The sequence below is a fragment of the Synchiropus splendidus genome, chromosome 3 (genome assembly GCF_027744825.2).
Source record: "Synchiropus splendidus isolate RoL2022-P1 chromosome 3, RoL_Sspl_1.0, whole genome shotgun sequence".
Lineage (NCBI taxonomy): Eukaryota > Metazoa > Chordata > Actinopteri > Syngnathiformes > Callionymidae > Synchiropus > Synchiropus splendidus.
In genome coordinates this window covers 23,904,269-23,923,942 of record NC_071336.1, presented here as the reverse complement: position 1 = coordinate 23,923,942, position 19,674 = coordinate 23,904,269, and the positions used below count along the sequence as shown (strand labels likewise).

General features: G+C 42.5%; 1 protein-coding gene across 3 annotated transcripts in view; it reads left to right on the top strand.

Annotated features, from left to right (window-relative positions):
• Positions 1-545: 545 nt before the first annotated feature.
• znf438 (zinc finger protein 438) overlaps positions 546-19,674 on the top strand; it is a 38,682-nt gene continuing 19,553 nt past the window's right edge. Inside the window, exon 1 of one of the 3 annotated variants that reach the window (XM_053859987.1) lies at positions 546-603. The gene's annotated coding sequence lies outside the window, so the exon portion shown is untranslated. Of the gene's footprint in view, positions 604-1,118; positions 1,236-18,524; positions 18,649-19,674 lie in introns of those variants that run through there. The other 2 variants (XM_053859985.1, XM_053859986.1) reach the window with 2 other exon arrangements.

Below are 19,674 nucleotides of genomic sequence, written 5' to 3'. Positions count from 1 at the left end.
AAGCATACCATTACATTTTATAAAGAACATCCTGCATGTGTAACTGTTGTCTGAAGTTTCATCATCTCAGAAATGGAAGTAGTGGAGAAAAGACTGTTACACTTGGTTCTTAGCTGCACCTAGGTGGCTCAAGCAGTAGATGTGTACTACATTAAGGAATTATAAATCATTCTGTATTTTGTCAGACACAGACACAGCTCTATTTAAGGCTCGGGTTAAACTAAGCAACTAATTATATTTAAAATTTGCAAGTGAATAAAGAGAATAGGTGTGCGTGCACAGAAAGTTTCAGGTGAAAACAGAATGGTGACAGTGGTGAGACATTTCATTCTTCAGTCATCAGAAATAGAATCTGCTGACACCATGGGAAGATCCCGCAGCGGCTGATAAAAACACCCAAAGTGTAAGAAGAATAAAGCATCATTCCACTGGCAGTCAGACGTCTAGCGTCTCTATATAGTTCTGATTGTTGCTGTGGTGGATGATGTCATTAACAAGTGCCAGCTATATGACATCACAGCTACTGCAGCTGACATGCTTTTCACTACAGTTTGTGTCGGAATTATGAGCACGCTGAAACTGCCGCAGGGATGCATTAAGCAGGTCAGACAAAATACAGTTTTAGACAATTCTCACCAGAAAAATAATATTAAGAGCTTGTGTTTTGTTATCATTTTCCAATAGTTGAAGACCAGTAAAATAACGACACACATTTTTTTTGTGCAGTTTATTTTACGCACCCACGTTATACACACGCCACAGATGAAATAAACATGAATCTAGGGCCGTGTAATGACTTTGAGGAGGAGACTTCCACAGCCAGTCTGCTCACAGTCAGCTGTGCGGCTCCTGTGGACTGTTGACACTCTGCGAGCAGCTCATTGGCTGCTTTTGAAGAGCACGGCGGACCCAACCAACTCTTTCTTTCGCGGGAGGCCTTTGATGTTCAGCTGGAGTTAGCGTTTATATGTGTCTTTCTAGTGTATGTGTTTACAAATACATCGGTATTTTTCACGCTTATGAGATTTTTGTTAGTAGGAATTTTAGTGAAAACCGGGTAGCACGATGTGATTTACGTTTATACTTAACCTAGTTTCCCCAACTGTTAAAAAATAATGGTATGGCTCAAAATGGCTGAAGAGAAACTATTTCTGATTCTCGACGCTTGGCTCGATTTTTATCCAAAATGAGCCTGTCCGCTCTGTGAAGGCCTCGTCCATTTGTCAGGGATACAGGTGAGAGTTATTCACAGTTTATGCCACGTTTTCCCGGAAGCTGCTTGGTGTGTGCGTTGAAAGCAAAGCCCCCAAATGACTCGGACCGTTGCTTGTCAGGGTGGCTTCACTGTGCAGCTGGGTATCTGCAGACTCTCGGATGGAGAACATCCTCAAAGTTGAACACGCTCATCGTAAAAGCATTCATTTGCTGTGACGCCACATGTGCAATTAGTGGTGTAACGGTTGATGGCGGGGCAATGTCATGCAGCGAGTCTTGGTTTTGCAGCGCAGGCCTGAGGCTAAAGCTGGTGGTGTAAAATCTGACAGACCGTGAACGCTCCATGATAGAGCGGTGGTGGTGCATGTGATGGACATGTATTGATCACCCCGAGATCGAATTAAAACGGTGGTGCAACACATATTTTCGATCCGCAATTCAGCAATAATTATTCACAGTTCTCTTGCTGTATGGATCATTCATTTAGTTGGTGTCGCTCTTCATGGACAATTGTTTCTGGGTTCTGCTGTTACCATGGTGCAGGTGCCATGGAATTGAATACTCTTGACAAATACGTTTTTGAAGCCCAACATAGTTTTTATAGTTTAAGTTCATGTGTCAATATGTATCAACAAGTCTTTTTCCCCCCAAACTACCAAATAGTGTTTGTCCTGATGTTACAAACAATATTTCAACCTAAGCTCATGCCAGGTCCAGGTCCAAGTCCAAGTCCAAGTCTAATACTGACCTGAATACAGAATTGGTCTCTTTGTCATATTGGAAAAATATATTACTTTTTTATTGTTGAGGAGGCCAGCTAGCAGCTAGCCAACTTAAAAAAAAGGTTTTGTACAAAATACCACTTTTTGAAGAGCGTGTTAGAACGAGTACTATATTTACTTTCCCAACAAAAGAATGCACATGCTGTATTTTGGACTGGCACGTCTTTGCCGTCATCAGTCAGATACTGATCACAGGGACCTCTGGTTGTCAACAAGGAGAGGTGTATCAAAGTCGTCAATGGGTCTGTTTTTAATTGAGAGTGACAGGCAGATGACCTTGAAATGTTCTGTACTGTATTAATTGTGGTCGATGAATCGCCCAGCCCTAATGCCTACTCACCTGCTGCACTACATCTTTTTCAAATTGAATCATAAGTGGGCACTCATTTTGGAAAAATGAAGATGTGAAATGTTTTTTCATTTTACATGTGATAAAATGCACACACTCTTGAACACAGACGTATGCGCACACACAGAGGAAAAGATAATTATTGATTGCGTTAATACTTAATTTACAAATAGCTCTTTTCAATTATGTACACAAGTTTCTTTCAGAGAGCACGCATGCGAGATTAACAGGTATGTGAGTGGCAACCTGAGTTTGTTTTCGGAGACCAAAGACTTACTTAAACGGTCTGGTGTACTACAACACTACTAGGGTTTACAGTAGGGCTGCACCGATTTCCAATTTATCGTTTTTTTTTTTTTTTTTTTAATAAGGCGTTTATATTTATACATAAGTGATGTTATTACTCCAGGGTTTTTTGCTATATGTAAATGAACATGGTGCACTGCCACCAAGCCTGCAGAAAAATGGTGTCTTTTAAAAAATGAACTCTCATGTGTTCAAACGTATTAAAACCACAGTTTAAAAAAAATCCTGGGGTAAACCCTTGTACTCCTTTAAAATTTTACACCACTGTTTTGTTTTGTTGTTTCTGCCAAACAAAACAGGGCATTTCCCTGGAAAATCACACTACTTCCAGACCTGCACCCCTGCTGCAGCAGCAGACATCGTGAGCCAGCCTTGACTGTCATCATTTGACAATTCTCTGAACTGAATGGCAATTCGCAACATGTTTATGCAGAGAGTGAGTCTTGGCAGTAAAATTAGACAATTTGCCTCGAATCACCGAGTCCCAGTGCTACCCAGGAAATCTAACTGGAGTGAAACCTATGCTAATGGAGTTCATTGTTTTGGCCGAGCAGCCGTTGTTGACTGGACCCTAGATACTCATTCCCTGGACATGTAGTCAATGACAAGAGGAGCAGTGTGTCAGGTTATAAGGCATCAGTTTTGTTCAGTATTATTGAGTAGGTTTCAGTAAATCATAACAAATAGTGACTTTAGTGTGTGATTTAGTTGTGGGAAAGAAAAGAAAAAACAATTTGCAAAAATCGGCCCGTAGGTACTTTTACTTATAGGCCAAAAAATGACAGTCAGACCTGTATTGTGCAGCAGTCTCTCACCACATTGTGTTACAGGTTTCCTTGAAATAGAAGTTCAATGTGCTGTGTAGTTTACTCATGTCTGATCACACTGTATGAATTGGTTTCCAGCCTTGCAGTGACAGTGTAACACCTTAATATGTTGTCCCATTCTGGTACCAATCTGTGAAATGGTTTTGAATCCAGTACACACCTGACCACAAATAACAGACACAATCAAGCGTCATTGCACTAGACTAGGTGGCGAAGGTAATAGCACCAGCTCGGTTTCCATGTGCCAGCTTCGTCCTGAATTCATCTTGAAGTATTTTCTTGCATTGCCAATTAATTTGGCCCCTTCCACATTCCTCGCTTTGCTCATGCCGATCGTTACTCCATCATGGAACTGAAGGAGAGGAAAATGTCAGGATTAGATCAGGTCCACGAATTCATACTGTGACTTAATACATATTAGTGTCTGTGTTTAATGGAAATGTTGCAGGATTGTGGTTTCTATAGCTGGCCGACCGTAGGAGAATTGGCCGGCGAGGTTCTACGGCTCTCCGGCGGTAGAGCTGATCCAGTGTCAGTTTCCAGGGTAACTAGAAGTGATGAAAAGAGAAGGTCACAAACCCTGAGGTGTTTTACCAAAAGATCGCTGTAAAGATTTCAAGTCGAAAGATCGAGTTCAGCTGCGGTGAAGTGAAGATGGATTTTGGGCAGTTACGGAGAGGAAAATTTTCATAGCGTGTTCCAGCAGGCGTTCTCGGTTTTACTTTCAAGGTGCGATCAAGAGTTGTGCTTTTGCTGCCCACTTTATTCAAAACAAAACTGTTCCTGAAGACATCAGCTTAGCCTACACAGCCTGTGTGATCTGATGACTGAATAGATTTTATAGTGCCATATGGTTTCATATGCAAAACGCAACCTTAATTTTTAAGTTGTGATGTCCTGCAATGACACAACTTGCCTCAGTTATAGTTTATCTATCATCCATATCGTTAAGTCCACACCCCAGACATAATTTCCATCCAACAATATCCACCGCAGACAGAGTTGTACTAACAGTCCAGCAACTTTTATAGTCCTAAAAACAATGAGACTTGTCCAGGATTCTTGGTCTACTTTTCCTATTGTGAGGTTGATGCCGTTTGAGTCCTGGTGGAGATTTTGTGGAGCAAGTCTACATATAAAAGTACACTATGCCTACCTCCCATCCTCGTGGTTATATGCATATGACACATCAGTCAGAGAAGCCGGCGGAGGTTTGAGGTTAGAACATTTTTGTCACTTGCTTTGGACTAATGGTGTCAGAAGTGGGATGGTCATGCAAGGCGATTGGAAGTGATGCCATTGTGCTGGCGTGTGCTCTTGAACTGTCATGCCAGGTATGGTGAAATACAAATGGTACAATATGAGCGATGTCCGCGAGATCAAAGTGTGGAGGTGTGTGATGGACAACTGTCCCTGGGTTGGGAAGTCATGGTGACTGCTATACAAAGGACACCCAAGTCTATTGCAAGTACGCCGTGCCAGATCAAGACAGATATTTTTGAAACTGCAGTTTTGAACGTTTTTAAACAATGCAGAGTAGAAGTTCTTGATCTGCATGTGGCAAGATGTAAGATGCATACTGGAATTTGTCTGTGCTCTTAGAGTCAGAGGAAGGCGTTGGCATCCAAGGCTGGCATTTATGTAAACATGGGTCATGTGACTGGCTGAAACATTTACTCTGGCCAGGGTGTAGTTCCTCTGTGGTTTCACATGTGGCCTGATGAGAAGGCTTGTAGCAGCAGGAGGAAACGTAGTTACTTGTCTAACATTTCCGCAACATCATGCCCAAGATCATGTAACATATGCGAGCACACGTACACGGCAGACTCCTCAGCTCAGGCGCCACTCATAGCTTTGAAGTTCCAGCGCAGAGTGGTGGAGACTGGACACCCACGCAACAAATATGCTTTTGCCATGCTATGAATTCTCATGTCAAATTGTTATGGAGTCGAGCAATACAAGTCTAGGAAGTTATGATCTTATTTTCAAGGTTCCACCCCAAGCACATGCTGCGGACACTGTGCTGAGGATGTCAGAAACGATGTGGGAAGCATAGTGGCTATCTATCTATAAATTGAAAACCCCAGAGATTTTCTTTCCATTTCTTAATTTAAAAAAAGTATGCTTGTGAAAAGATCGAATTCAAGGGAATCTAATTTGGAATTAAAACTCCATTAGCCAAGTTTAGTCTGATTGATTAAAACCTCAAGAGCTGGCTTTTTTGGGAGAGGTTCTGCCGCAGGTACTTTGAAGTGTAGTTGGCTGATGTCCTGTCGGTTAAGTGCAGACTGAAGACGTCTTGAGTGGAGGGCTGAGGAACAAGGAAAGTGCATCTCTTGTCTGAATAATGAATGGAGACCATATTGTGGATGAAAAATGGGAGGATGTGGTTTAGTAATAGTCCCTTGGTTAAATGGTCGTGTCTTGTTTCCAAGAATCAGTTAATGAAAATGACATCAAAAGCTGAACAACTGAGGGACTTTTATTGGATTCGGAGGCTGCGGGGAACTCAGGCATATTATTATACGAGGCTGCATGAGCAAAAGTTCCTGGCCTTGCTCCACTTTAAGCTAACTATCAGGTAGAAATCGTCAGCCTAGAACTGGTCTCCTTAGATTGGCGGCGTTGACAAGTCTGTTTCAGTGCTTTCTCTGCACACCGCTTAATAAAGTTAGTCAGTTTCAAACATCAAACTGTTGAAAGGATTATTTATTTTTATATGTCATCTAGTTGGACATTCATCATGTGTGGAAAAATACATTCCTATAAATCAGTGAAGAAGGTTATGGGTGCTGCGGGTGTGCACACTGTAGTATTGCTACTGAGGCAGATTGAACTGGATGATTAATCGACCTCAATTCATAATGGTGGAAAATTTCTGGATTATCGCAATTATCAACCTGTTTCTCAATGAAACAGACTCACCTCCTACTTGAACGCACCTGTCCTTGTTGACCACCAAAGTTGGCTTTGTTCCAAATCTATCTCATGACGGCGAAGACATGCCTGTACAAAATATAGCGTGCGCATTCTCTTGTCGGAAAAGTGAGCAGGGACATCACTTACTTCTCACTCCTTGTAGCTGGGTCCGGCTCCAGGAGACTCAAGTACGCCGAAAAGCCACCCAAGTCCAAACTGCTCAGTGTGCCAGTAACTCAAGTTCAAATATCGAGTTGTGTGATTTCTTACATTTGTTTGGCAATGCCAAGTCAACTTTTGCAAAGGCAACTGTTGTGAAAAGTGTGAAATCCCTGAACTGACATGAACCCTCTGGAAACTCCCCCAGACTTCGTCCAGCAACCTGACAAGGCTGCGGCTTGTGTGGTACTCACCGATCATGTAATGGATGGTTTTGTACTTTGCTGTCTTTGGCCAAAGAGAAGTGAAAATCCTCTGTTGTTAATCCAGGATTGAAGTTTTTTACATTAACAAATGTCTATTTCTATATAGTTATTTTACAGTATTTATTTCTAAGTATTCTGAGCTGTGCTTTTTTTCTGGCAGGGTGACGCCTGTGGTTCCAAATAACTAGAGCAGCACTTGGACAGCGTAACATTCTTCCATCGAGGGTGACCTTTATGCAGATGTGAATGACATCATGAAACAAAGTGGACCGATGTTGGCTTTACTGATCCTCAGTTGTATTGTCTGTAGGATGCCCAGGATGTCGCGTTAATATGTCCAATAAGATCAACGTCTGTTGTCATGATGTGATGATTAGTTTTTGGGGACAGTGTAGTGAAGGCAGGGAGCAGCTATCAATTTGTTGAAATCAGAGTCGATTAGTTTGTCTTCCTAACAGCCCAATCTTCACTGCGCACCTGGTGGTGCTCCTTCTAAAACGACTCTGTAATTCCAAAACTATTTTAGATATTGTCCTACTCGCAAACCCACACGTTCATCCACTCGAGTGTCTTCCTAAACCTGAATGTTTTGTTAAGCCTATCCCACTCTAGTGAAGGGCGTGGCTCTTGAGCATCCTGTACCCCACCTCTCAGCTAACCACACATGTATATCTCACTAGCACATTTGTCTACCACTCGCCATCTTACATCTTGAGTTCAGGCGTCAGGCCTTCTCCCACTCCTTCCCAGCCCTGGATCATGTTACCCTGCCATTACTCAGTCATTCCTCCCTCCAGGTTGCCTTTCGGGACCTGTGGACTAGCCCCGCTCAACCACAGACGCCCCTGGTCAGTGGATGTGCTCCAGACTGCCTGGAAAATAGTGCGGTAGCTCCGGAGCTGCATTTTCAATTCCGCGCTGCCACAAGACAACAAAGTGTAACGTCTGCTTCCATTTAGGTGCAGAGCTAGAAGATTATTTTAAAACTCTGTTTTTGTTTTTTTTCCTGTTCCATGTGTCCTGAATGGATCGGTACTTTGTGGCTCCAATAATTTCATGGTCCTGTATTTCAGTTCCCTGATGAGTAAAACGTCTTGTGAGTCCCACACTGCCCATTCTCATAAAACTGACAGGGAGCAAGATGATGGCCTTGCTAGCTTATTAAGATTTGTCTCTCATCCCTCTGGACATGTCCAGTAGTAGATGGGATCAGTCCGTTCTTGAGCCAGAGCATGAGTCTGCAGAAAGTTCACTAACCCAGCTACACTTGATTAATGCCTGCTGAGCATCTACTGAGCGATTGTTGGACATCTTGGTTTGATTTACGACAGTTGCTGAGGAAAGGTGTGTCCGCTCATAAGCAATAGCTGTGCTCTCTCGTGGATTTTCACTCCGTTTTTTGCCATCGCGAGTGTTTTCCCTACTCGCTCGTACACTGCAAGCCAGCATATTCCAGTGTAATCCTTACTAATTGAACACGAGGCAGCATGGCTTTTATGTCACTCCTCTTTAGTTGTTTCCCACCAACAAAGCGTGTCGGACAGCAGAACAGAGATTTAAGTGTGGAGGAAGGTAGAACTGTGGAGCCCGAGGGCTTCTCCAGGTTTGTCACGACTATCAACAAGCAACTCCATGCTGACTTCTGCTTACTGTGCGTCTGTATGTGGACATCTGTTACATGCTGATACAGCACACGGTTCCTTTTTTATTGCGAAGAGCAGAGAATGTGGAACAACAACTCAAAAAGATGCAGTTGCAAGATAGAACCTCTCGTTTAGATGATCATTTCTGGCCGTTTGGGTTGTATTTCTGCACTCGCTTGTTATATTGTCATTTAACATTGCTGCTTAATCACATGTACAGTCTTTATTATCCCTTACTTCAGTGGCATGTTAAACTGTACTATAGCTTAAATGGTTAGTCAGTTCAAAATATGTTTCTTTTTATTCTCTTTACATCCGTCATACCATTTTTTTCAGCTAGAGATGAGATGAACACTGGCATGTGGCAAAAGGTTTTGGGCTAAAACTGGAACACGTTTAAAACAAGCAGCGTCTTGGCTGACTAGTAACTGTGTAGGGAGCAGATAATTCCCTGGATTCTCTGTGTTTATTTGCGTTTAAAATTTGTGTATTGCTGAAGACTGTGGGAGGGTGGTTAAGTGGTCAGCTGTGAAACGTAACAACCATGCTTCCGTTGTCTGTGTATGGGTCTGGATCGGCCTTGTGACTTCCTCCGATGAGGCAAAAATTGCAGCGCGTTATGAGTCGGGCTGCACCGATCAATTGGGGGCCAAGTTACGGCTTAGGGTTCAGAATCTGCTAATTTTGATCATATTCTTCGAAATTACTCTTGAGATTTGTCTTGTCATGGAAACCAGTGTGATGACACTACGAGTTGGACATTATACAAGCACTGATAATCGAACATTTAGGGCGTCCTGATGAGAAAACAGGGCGTCTGTTTTTTCATGTTTTGCAGTTCGTCCCCAAGGCGCCCAGCAAGATAACCAGGTGGAGAAAGTTTGCCACTTCCAATCAAGCGGCTACCGCAGGCTTAGCGCTTGGTGAGCGCAAATGTTTGAGATATTTATTTTCACATTTAGCATGTTAGTGTCAGGGCACGCTGGCGCAGCCGTGTGATTCTACTTTCTTGTGCCGCTGTCGGCAAACTGTGGCCGTCTTGTTGGAGTCTTTCTGATAGGAAACTGAGACTTTGCAAATGAGTGTACAACAGAGCTTCCACCACATATAAACTGGCCTGGCCGCCACGCCATCAGAGCACTGATCTCTTTAATGATGAAATGATGATCATGCAGATTAAAATGAAGTGGAAACATCAAAGAGGTGGTCTTGAATGTGTCGTTTTCTCGTTATTCACGGAAAAATCCTGGAAAAAACATCATCATCGTTTCTGTGTTTTTGCTGTCACCAATTCAGTAAGTGACAAAACATTCCCCTCTCTTTCTCTATCACCTCTTGAATGACTCTGTTCAGTATGTATATGTGTATATATATATAAAATGAAATGCATGGCCCGCCACTGATGTACTGTATATAACATTCAAACTTGTCCAGTCACTTTTTTTCTTCAACATCTTTGTTCCCCAAGAATACATTAAATACTTTATGAAATGCACTCCTCTTGACAAAGGTATCGGGAGAGGTTTAAGGTTAACATTTAACTCCTCTAATCCATTCCTTTCTGTGTTGCAGAGCAGCGATGGTTCAGCATGTACCTGTCAGTACTAACTGATTGCTCATTTCCTGTTGAAGGGGGAGGAGGGTGAGGTCCAGTAATGGCAAACAGCTGCCTGAGCTGGACCTTACCTCACCTTTCCTTTCTGGCCGCTTGCTGCTCTCTACCTTGCCTGTGTGCCAAATCGCCAAATTTTCTCAACCCGTGCGCGGCATGTTCATGCAGCTGGAGGATGCTGCCAGTCATGGATGAAGTTCCAGCTGATGCTGCACCCATGTAGATGAGTGATGACTTGAAGGCACAGGCTCAATTCCCTGCATGCTCGCTCGACACTTTTTTTTTTTTTATATCAATGTTTTAGTTTTCTTTTCCTGGCACTTTCTTTTATGATCGGCTGAACGCTTCATTGATCTGCTGAAGTTCAGCTCACCAAGCCGTCGCTGTATTCATCATGTAGTGACAGATTTTTTTTTTTTGTCGTTCCCTCGTCGTCATTGGGAAACAATAAATATTAATCTGTATCCAGGTGGAGTGTAGAGGGCGAATAACAAGATTGAATTCTCGCTTATGCAGTTAATCTGCAGAAGAGACACTGAGGGGTTTGCTGAGGGATTTGTTTGGTCTTTGTGATGGAAGGTAACTCTGTCAGGAGCCTCCTTCAATAGGATGAAGCTTCTCCTGTGAATCCCAGCTAATTAACCAAGTAATTAAGATTGGAATCTTCTCTCTGAGAGGAAATCTGCAATTGTCTATACGTTCAAAAAGACCATAAAAAGGAAGCCCCCTTCGATTCATAAATTGAGTAAATTAAAGCGCTCTGAAGCATTCCTCTGTATTATCCCACTCTCTGGGGACAGCAGTTGAAAAGAGCAAGACAATAATCCAGCAAGTCACATTCAAATGTGCTCCATCAGTCGCACATGATTCAGCCAGAGTAGTTATGTTGCTGTAAACAATGTCACATCAAGGTCATGCGATGCCCTCAGTGCTGCTGAGCCTTCGGCCCGCCACGGTGACCTCACATGTCGAAATGAGGATGTCAAGTTGACATGATATGTCAGGATATGAGTTGTCTTGAATTGTCCTACCATCTATTTTGTAGTATTCGGGTCCATCAGGATATACTTGTAGTTGAGAGTCTCAGCATTATATGCAGAGAATCCACTTTCCTGGGTTTGGGTTGTGTGACAAGTTGTCTGAGAATAGATGCTTTGATTTAATTTAGAACTCCCTAAAGGGGCCATACCACTGTTTTCCCAGGACAACCAAAAAATATAGTCCCTAGTGCCCTCTTCTGCCACTGGTTAGGATCTGTTTGGAGCTGTGGTACTACTCTGAGCTGCTTCTCAATGATCAAGGTCCATACCTTGCTGTCATCATCGCAGTCCTGCGATGGAAACTTTTCTCACTATGTTGTGGTATTGGTCCTTGCCAAGCTTGGTGTGAGGTGAGAGAGTGTAGTTCCAGTTCGGGGAGCTGAGTCCTCATGACTGGAGGGGGAGCACTGATCCATCTCTCGATCTCATGTGCAATGCCTCCCTTTGGTTGTCCAGGAAAAAGGTTTGAGCAAGCTGCACTTTCAGTCCAACCCCCTTTCCTCGTACACTCTCCCAATGCCATATAGTTGCAGCTTGGCGGATTCGATTAGCTTTCACTTCACTCATTCAGTCAAGGTGTGATGGGGATTTTAAGGAATGTAGAAACAACTGCTTCCATCTCCTACCCCACCTTTAACGCCTCCAAGTGTGACTGGAACTCATGACCCAACTGGATCAGGAGGTTCAAACTGAGAACCATGATATGGAACTTGCTGCTGATATAATAATTTAAAATTGATGATATTTATGACTTAAAATTAACAACATCCAAGTACAAAGAGAGAAAGGTAAATAGTATTTCTGCTGTAATTTCACTATTGCTTATCCTGTGTGACTGACACAGACTAATGAACTGCTGAGGTCTGTTAATTTATTTCCATACACTTACCACTTTTTAAAGTCTTGTTTCACGCTGTAGAAAAGTGTACATGTAGGTATTCATCATTGTTGTGGCGCTGTTTTTGGCTGCTTTATAAACATTTTACAAACATACCTGAATAGTGTGAGTAAAAATCTTTTACCTGTTTATCATTTGCTTTCTGTCTCTTTCCTGACTCTGTGACCTGGGTGAAGATGATATGCTCTGTGATGACACTTTTTTACGCAACCAGAGGGCTGTGTGTTTGTATAGATAAGTTAAAATCTGTTCGCCTACACTTATGTCTTTGCATTTCATTTGTGTTTTACATAATCGTACACTGCAAAGTGTGTAGGATTGCACAAGGCTTGGCATGTTGGACAGCTCTTTCAGAATTCTTGACAATTTCATACTGATATTTCATATATACATATATAGGTTCCATGTCTGTGTGGAGCAGTATCTGTAAAAGCTTTATGTAAATTCTGTGCAAAAAAGGCAGCAGACACACCAGTACTCTGTAATGTGAGATGCTGTAGCGGACTTCCAACTCTGTTTTGAGAAACCTGACTAATAGGATTGTTTATAAGTCGTGATAACTGGAACAGTGATTTGTATGGAGTGGACTCACAGGCCAGACATTAGGCAATGTTCTGGTCTCTCTTAGCGAAACTCAAAGGTGAGAAGTGTTCTCTGCATGGCATGCAAAACAAACTCCAGTTTCCTGAGTTGTCTTGTGCAATTTGCCCTGAGCTCAGTGTCGTGCCAAAACTTCCCCTTATGTATGGCTTCGCTCATTACTCTTACAAATCAAGCGCAAGCCTGGTGCAGAAATGTGAGTGGTGCTTGGTGACTGTCCAGTGAGACAACATGCATGTGATTTTCCTCCATTTATCCTAATGTTGAGAGTAAAAGATGTGGTCTATGGATGAAGATCTGTTATTGCTTTTGACATGAGGTTATCAGCTCTGTAATCCAGGAAAGGAGATCACCTTTCTTTGATTAAAAGTTTATATTCAAGTCTTTTTTAAATAGCTTTTATGACATTAAAGTCCGTTGACTGATGACAGAGATTGTGTTGATAGGGTGGTTGCTACTTCTCTGAATGTAGATCCTTTTGGCTCAGGAAGATCAGAGCTCTTGTTTTAGTCATTAACTTGAACTTCTGTTAATGACATACATAAATATTACGGAGGAGAATATGACCCCAAAGAATCCACCTGGGCTGTGATTGGCTGATAAGTAGCATCAATGAACTTCCAGCTCTTCAAGGGTTCTGACACAGAACCTTAGCTCCGGTAGAAGATGGTGACCCTCGTAGAGATGGTAAAACATCTCTATGTTCAAGGAAGAGTGTGTGGGAGAAGTTTATTACGTTGAGGGATTGTTTTCTTAAACAATCACAAATTCATATCGAAGATAAATGTTTTTTAGACTTCCCTTGGACGTTGCTGTTCTGGAACATGGCCACCATGAAAATCAAGGGGGTCTTGAAGTGTTTTTCCTGACCTTGAATTATCTTTAACTCATCTGTGGTGACAACAATAATGCTACACAACCACACTGTAGTGAAACATGATGAAGCAACTGTGTCTTCGGGGACTAAATAAAATGGAACTGAGAAGGCAGGGTTTCCGCCACATACAAGCTAGTGTGATGCACTGCCATGCCATCAGAAATATGGTCACTTTATAGAGATGAACTCTCACATGATGAAACGTATTTAAACTTCAACATGACAGTTTTCTGCATGTTTTTCACAGAAAAATCCTGAAAGAAACATAATAACTTAAGTCAGTGGCTCGCAGAACTGAAGCCACACATTCCAGCTAAACATATGAAGGGATGGACCGCTGGTGATTGGAGAGTGAGAACATTTTTACTGTCACCAATTCAGTAAATGTCAAAACACTTCCCTCTGATACATTGTCTTTATTGGCTGAGTTCTGTTCCAAGTTTTTTTTGGGAGGGACTGAAGAGGTTGCTGAGCCACTACGGCTCAGAAGGTGATGTTGGAAGGTGACGTTGGCAGAATGATATCCTGAGAGAGAGCTGAAAAGCTAGCAAGCACAGGGAGGCCATATTTCCAGGCTCAGAAAAGGATGGTCTTTTTAAATGTTTAAGTTTTATGTTTATTACTTTTCTGGGAGACAAGTTGTATTTGGCTGGAAAAAAATAGTGTTTAAAGCAGGCTAAATATTTGACTATTTAGGTCCATGAGTACAACCATAGGTTTGATGGTGTGACCTGAAGTTTGGGATGAAAGTGAATTGAGTCATCTACTGCTATTCTCATGGTTTATTTTTACATTCTCAACAAGCGGTTGGGACAACAACCATGCCCCAACTCGTCCCTGTAAACGTTGAAGCAAAGCATTGGTACCAGTGTGCACGTGCAAACGGCGAACAAACTGGCTGTCACTAAGCAGCGGTCACTATTTAGTCCACAACTTTCAGTGCAAACATACAGACAAATGTTATTTTTACAGGTTTCCGCCATTGACTTGTGTAAAGAAGTAACAACATCAGGCTTTATACAGTATTAGAAGATTGGGTCGTTTATATGCAGCAATGCTGCTTGTCACGACTTTGGCGCCCAGAGGGTTACGTTTGTGCCCGAAATGTTCGTTCAGAGGTTCAGTGTTTTTCAAATACTTTTGCTTGAAATCGCAGCGGACACAGGGCTGAGGATGAAATCTAATAACGTGTCTGGCGTGTCAAAGGGAAAGGAACGTTTGTGTGGCCTGGAAACTGTTACCTTTGCGATCGTGCTAAAGGAAGGTGGTCGATATAGCGGGGCAGGAAAATGAGAGAGTGAGTTAACCTATATCAACAGGCTCACTTTCAGTTCACAGAAACAGCTCCCATAACTGAAATCACTTCCTCCTCTCCTTCCTCCCAGGCAGGAAGGGGTTACTCTCCATATTTCCTGTCCAATTCCCCAAGCTCCTGCAATGTTCTGATTGCTCTCTTGATGTTAAACATTCCCAGGCTCTTGTAACCTTCCACGTTTGCCTCCACTGTCAAACAGCTGTCCCAGGTGAAAGAGTGGGCGAACCTCCTGTTTTGAGGATACAATCTCTGAAATCTGTATTTTTTCCCCGAGAGTTGAGGAGGTATGGAGGACAGGGGGCTGTAAAACAGGAAAGCATTCTTTGCATTGCTGCTCCCTGTTGTAAGGCTGTGGGAAAGCGCGATTTCCCAACCACGGTACATTTGAGATGTTTGTTGGCGACTAAACCAAAGGCTAGATCGTGAGAAACCGCAGAGCAACACGGAACAAAATTCTGATGAAATGAATAACGGTGAGTCAGTGGACATCACCACAACAAGCCTCGTACTCTGATGGCTGCGTGTAGAACATGTGCTTTTGTTCCTGCGATGCTTCCCACTCACTCTCGTCCTCCTGAGACACCTGATCGACGGCTGAGTTATGACCGCTCATCTGAGTCAGCAGAGCCTTCACATCACTCATAAAACGCTCCAGATTGAGAGAACATGCGTCCATGAATGCTGCGGCGTGGATGTGACCCAGGAGCCGAGCCGGGCCAAGTGGACTATATATAGCCCTGTGATGGGCTAATTGCCCTCCCAGGCCTAATCATTTCCAGGCTCAGAAGCTTACAAACGACTGAGGGGAGGCCAAACTCCCACTAACCTCATGTTAAAGAGATGTCGGCATCAGTGGAGCTGTCAAAGCGCTCGGCAGACAAGACGAATTAGTATAATGCGCTTCCCCCTTTTTATTACATGTCTTATCTAAGCGGACTGTCGAGTGACTCTGGAAATCATTGTGTTTAAATCGTACATATTTAATGTTTCCTTTGTGTTTTGGCACTTATTGGTGGTGTTTATGCCACCGCTCGTAAACCTGCCACGACAGCACATTATGACCGAGGCACAATAAACAACATAATGGTCGATGCCAACTGATATTTTCAGAGCTGGTGAGGTCTGGCTCCTTTAAGTTTACGTTTAGAAAGGAAATTGATGCTCACTTTACAAGCACTGGTGTTGATGGTCCCGGCTTTAGAGACACTTAAGTCCCTCTCCCCTCCCCTCTTGCCGACGACCGGTTACAAATGCTAACTGGCATTTCAGTTGGATTTATCGTGTTGTCTGTGACTGCGCAGTCCCAGTTCCAATGGAATGAGAAGTTCATCTCTCCTAGAGAGACTCGGAAGTCTCTACATCCAGATGGTATGCAGTTGCTATCCACCAATAGCCTCTAAGGGCTGGATAAGCAGAAGAAAAATTTTTGGCCCAAATTGAAAACCTAAAATGAGGTAAACAAGGCCCAATAACGATACACCGAAATAACTCTTGCCATTTTCGTGGATTGGTTTCTTAATTTTCGTAATCTTATATATGGCAGTGTATAATCTTCATCTTTGAAAAAATATTTCTATGAAACCTCACATCATTTGTTTAACCAAGAGGGCCACCTAGTGAGCTCTGAAAATATGGACAGTGTTTCATGAAACCTCATTGACCCAGGCTGTCCGGCATGTCATAAGTGTGACTTAAAGAAACTCAGCAGTTGCACTGCCTCTTGTAATTTGAACATTACACTTATCCACCCCCCGGGACAAATCACTGTCTGTCTGTCTTTCTGAGATGAATTGAAATACCTCCACGGTGCAGACATCTCAGCTGTACACAGAAAATCACAGTCAGGCTGTGGCTTCCATTTTATCTGTGTTGTTTCAGTGTTCAAGTACATTCCAAGTCCTACAGAGGAAAGTTTATACATCCTGGTTTGAGATGTTCAAACTTTGGCAGCTCCATTCTATCGAATTAAAAAAAAAAAAAAATTAAAAAATATATGAAGCACACAAGAGCGATTCGAATTGGTATCTTGTGTTTCTAGAGTGTTTGTGAAGTGAATGGTTTTTGACTTTATTGTGTTTGTAGTTGCAATACTGTTTGGCTTTTGCAAGTTTGTCGTCATTGCTTGATCAAGTAGTATCTTCAGATATGAGCCCTGGCATGACTGGAGCCATGAGAAGTTCACGGAAGTACAGGATATAGTCTTGTCCAAATCGGCACGGTCTTGTTTTACAAAATATTTGCCTCACTGAATAAAGTGTTCACTGGGTTAAGCCTAACACAGGTATGAGGAATCTGAATTGTGGCCTGATGGTGGACCATCTGGGGCATCTTTCTACCTCAGACTTCTGATTTGTCGTAAGCACAGAGCAGCAGCATCGCTGAACTGTGTTTGTCAGCTTTTAAAACCCTGAAATTGATTCTTCTCCTCGGCTCTTTATTCTAATGACAGGATAATCCCCTCCTGTTATAAATAGAGCCTCTTACTTCCTCACATCGCCGCGCGCTGCTTCTGAAAATTAGCACTCATGATGAGTTTGCGCTCTTAGCAATCAATTTGCCGCGCTGATTCCCTCTAAAAAGGTTACCTGTGGCAAGCGAGCCGCGGTCACGTAACTTTGGATTGGCCTCTGCTGCCAATTTCGATTCAGCTAATTAAATAAATGACTTCGTCTGGAGAGTCAGCTGAATGAAATGTCAAAATATTGATGTTGAATAGTTATGTGATTTCAGGGCATTTATCAACGGGTGGGGCGAGCGTCCACAGGAGGACGGGGTGCAGAGTGATGGGGGAGGCGTATCTGCCCTGAAGCCACTTTAATGGAATTAGCAGAGATCTGCTTATTTATGAGGTTGTAAGTTATTCATGCGCAGCTGCAGCTTTTCATCACAGCTGGATTTGTCCACTGGTTCTCATTCTGGAACGTGCGGAGGATTGTCACTGTTGGAATGGACTGCAATTTAGGATGTTCCGGGTTCGGCCCTGGTTTTTTTTTGTCTGCGTTGGGGGTGTCATCCACCTGTGTTCTCCAGATGAAGAGTAGCAGCTGTTGTACTTTGAGCCTCTCTTGGATGTCTATCTCCCTCTATCTCTTGAAAATATTATAGTCAAACATAGAACAACAGCTCGTTCATATCAACTTGATCTGAGGGATGGAAAAGGAGCAGAGAGACAAACAGTTCTCATAATTTCTTTTCTCAGACAGCTTTGTTTGTTGAGCACTCTGATTCCTTTAAGAACATGAGTCAAATAATGTACCTTTTTGACTATGTTATTAGACTTCACTGTCCATCACTTGTCTACTTTAGAAGACATCCGAATGTGTAACTGAACTCTCAGCTTTGCAGGGTAGAGTGTGCGCCTTAGCCTTCATTTCCACTTGCTTCTTTCTGTCTTGTAACAGACCTGTATTGGGTACTGACACTTCTTCTGTAACGTCTCTTCCCCATCGTCCGATCTGCTCTGTAGAGTTGAGAGTAACCTTGTCCCTGATTCTCTGTAGAGAGAAGAAGATCATATTCCATGTCTTCTGGCACTGAGTTATATCATCATGTTCTTGGCTCTTCCATTGACTTCCAAGTGGGCGATTCTCTCCTCAGCCTTGGCCAATGAGTTCTTCATGCTTGTGGGTGCATTGCCTTCAGCCAGAGCCTTGATGGTTCTGTCCTCTTTTAATTTCTCCCTTTATTTTGTCATTTTTCTCCCTTTGTTCCTTCAGTGAGTCAGTATGCTTTATTTCCTGTGGTGTGGCGGTGCTGCCAGCTTTGCCTCCATTTTCTCATTTTTGGTGTCAAATGAATTTCTGAACACTCTGTGGTTTCTTCCATGGGACTTTCTTCCAGGTCTGTGTCCTTTGCGTACTTTTTTCACTAAAAATGACATTGACTCACCATTTTCAAACAAATAAACAATAAAAAAGTGCTCAATATAAATGAATATGTTTTATTCCCTTTTCAATCAACAATGAACAGATCAAGCCCAAAATGTAATGTTCACTTGTTAAATACCAGAATGGTGCCTCAACTACGTGTCCAGGGAATGAGTATTTGGGGTCCAGTTGTGCTGCTGATACTGCAAATCCAGTCTTCAACAGCAAAACTCTGCTTGTCCAAAAATTGAACTCCAAGACCTGATATAACATTTTAAAGGGTCATAGCATTTCACATCATGTATGAATATAAATAGCATCTTATCAGACTAAATAAATTATATTTATTATTTGATCAGCTGATAATAACGAGGTCATAAATGCCCATATCGGTGACGATATATCGGCCTTACTCCTAATGCAGTTGTATCATAGCTTCGTTTTAGCAATATAGAAATAAACCTGCCCAACATTAGCCATAAAAATCAGAGAACAAAATCTGTTTCTCAGCTTCGGATTTCAACTTATTGAAGAGACATTTAGTGTTATAACTTTTTTTTAAGACCTGGTACTGCTGAGGGATACAGGTGGCTATGGGTCATTAATTCTCTTGTACCACTTTTGTCCAGCTAAACTCAAGACGTAGAAGAGTTTGGAGATCCTCATGAATTGTGACTCATCAAGAGCCGAACTTACTTTCCGAGTTCAGAGATGATTCGAGTGGAGGCGACTGTTGTGCTTCAGAGTTGGCTCACGGTGAACAAACGCTAAAGACAGAAGCAACTCGACGAGTATGGAGGGAAGCAAAACGATTCTTTATGATCCGTGAAGATGCATGTTACCACTGACACATCTGATGTCGTCATGATAAGTTCGTTATTTGGGTCACCTCCTCGAGTCTGATGAAAATCATGAGGACTAAATTTGATTTACTGACTGTAATTTTTATCATTTGACTTATAATCCAATTATAAGGTTTTCCTCTCTTCCGGACGTCGAA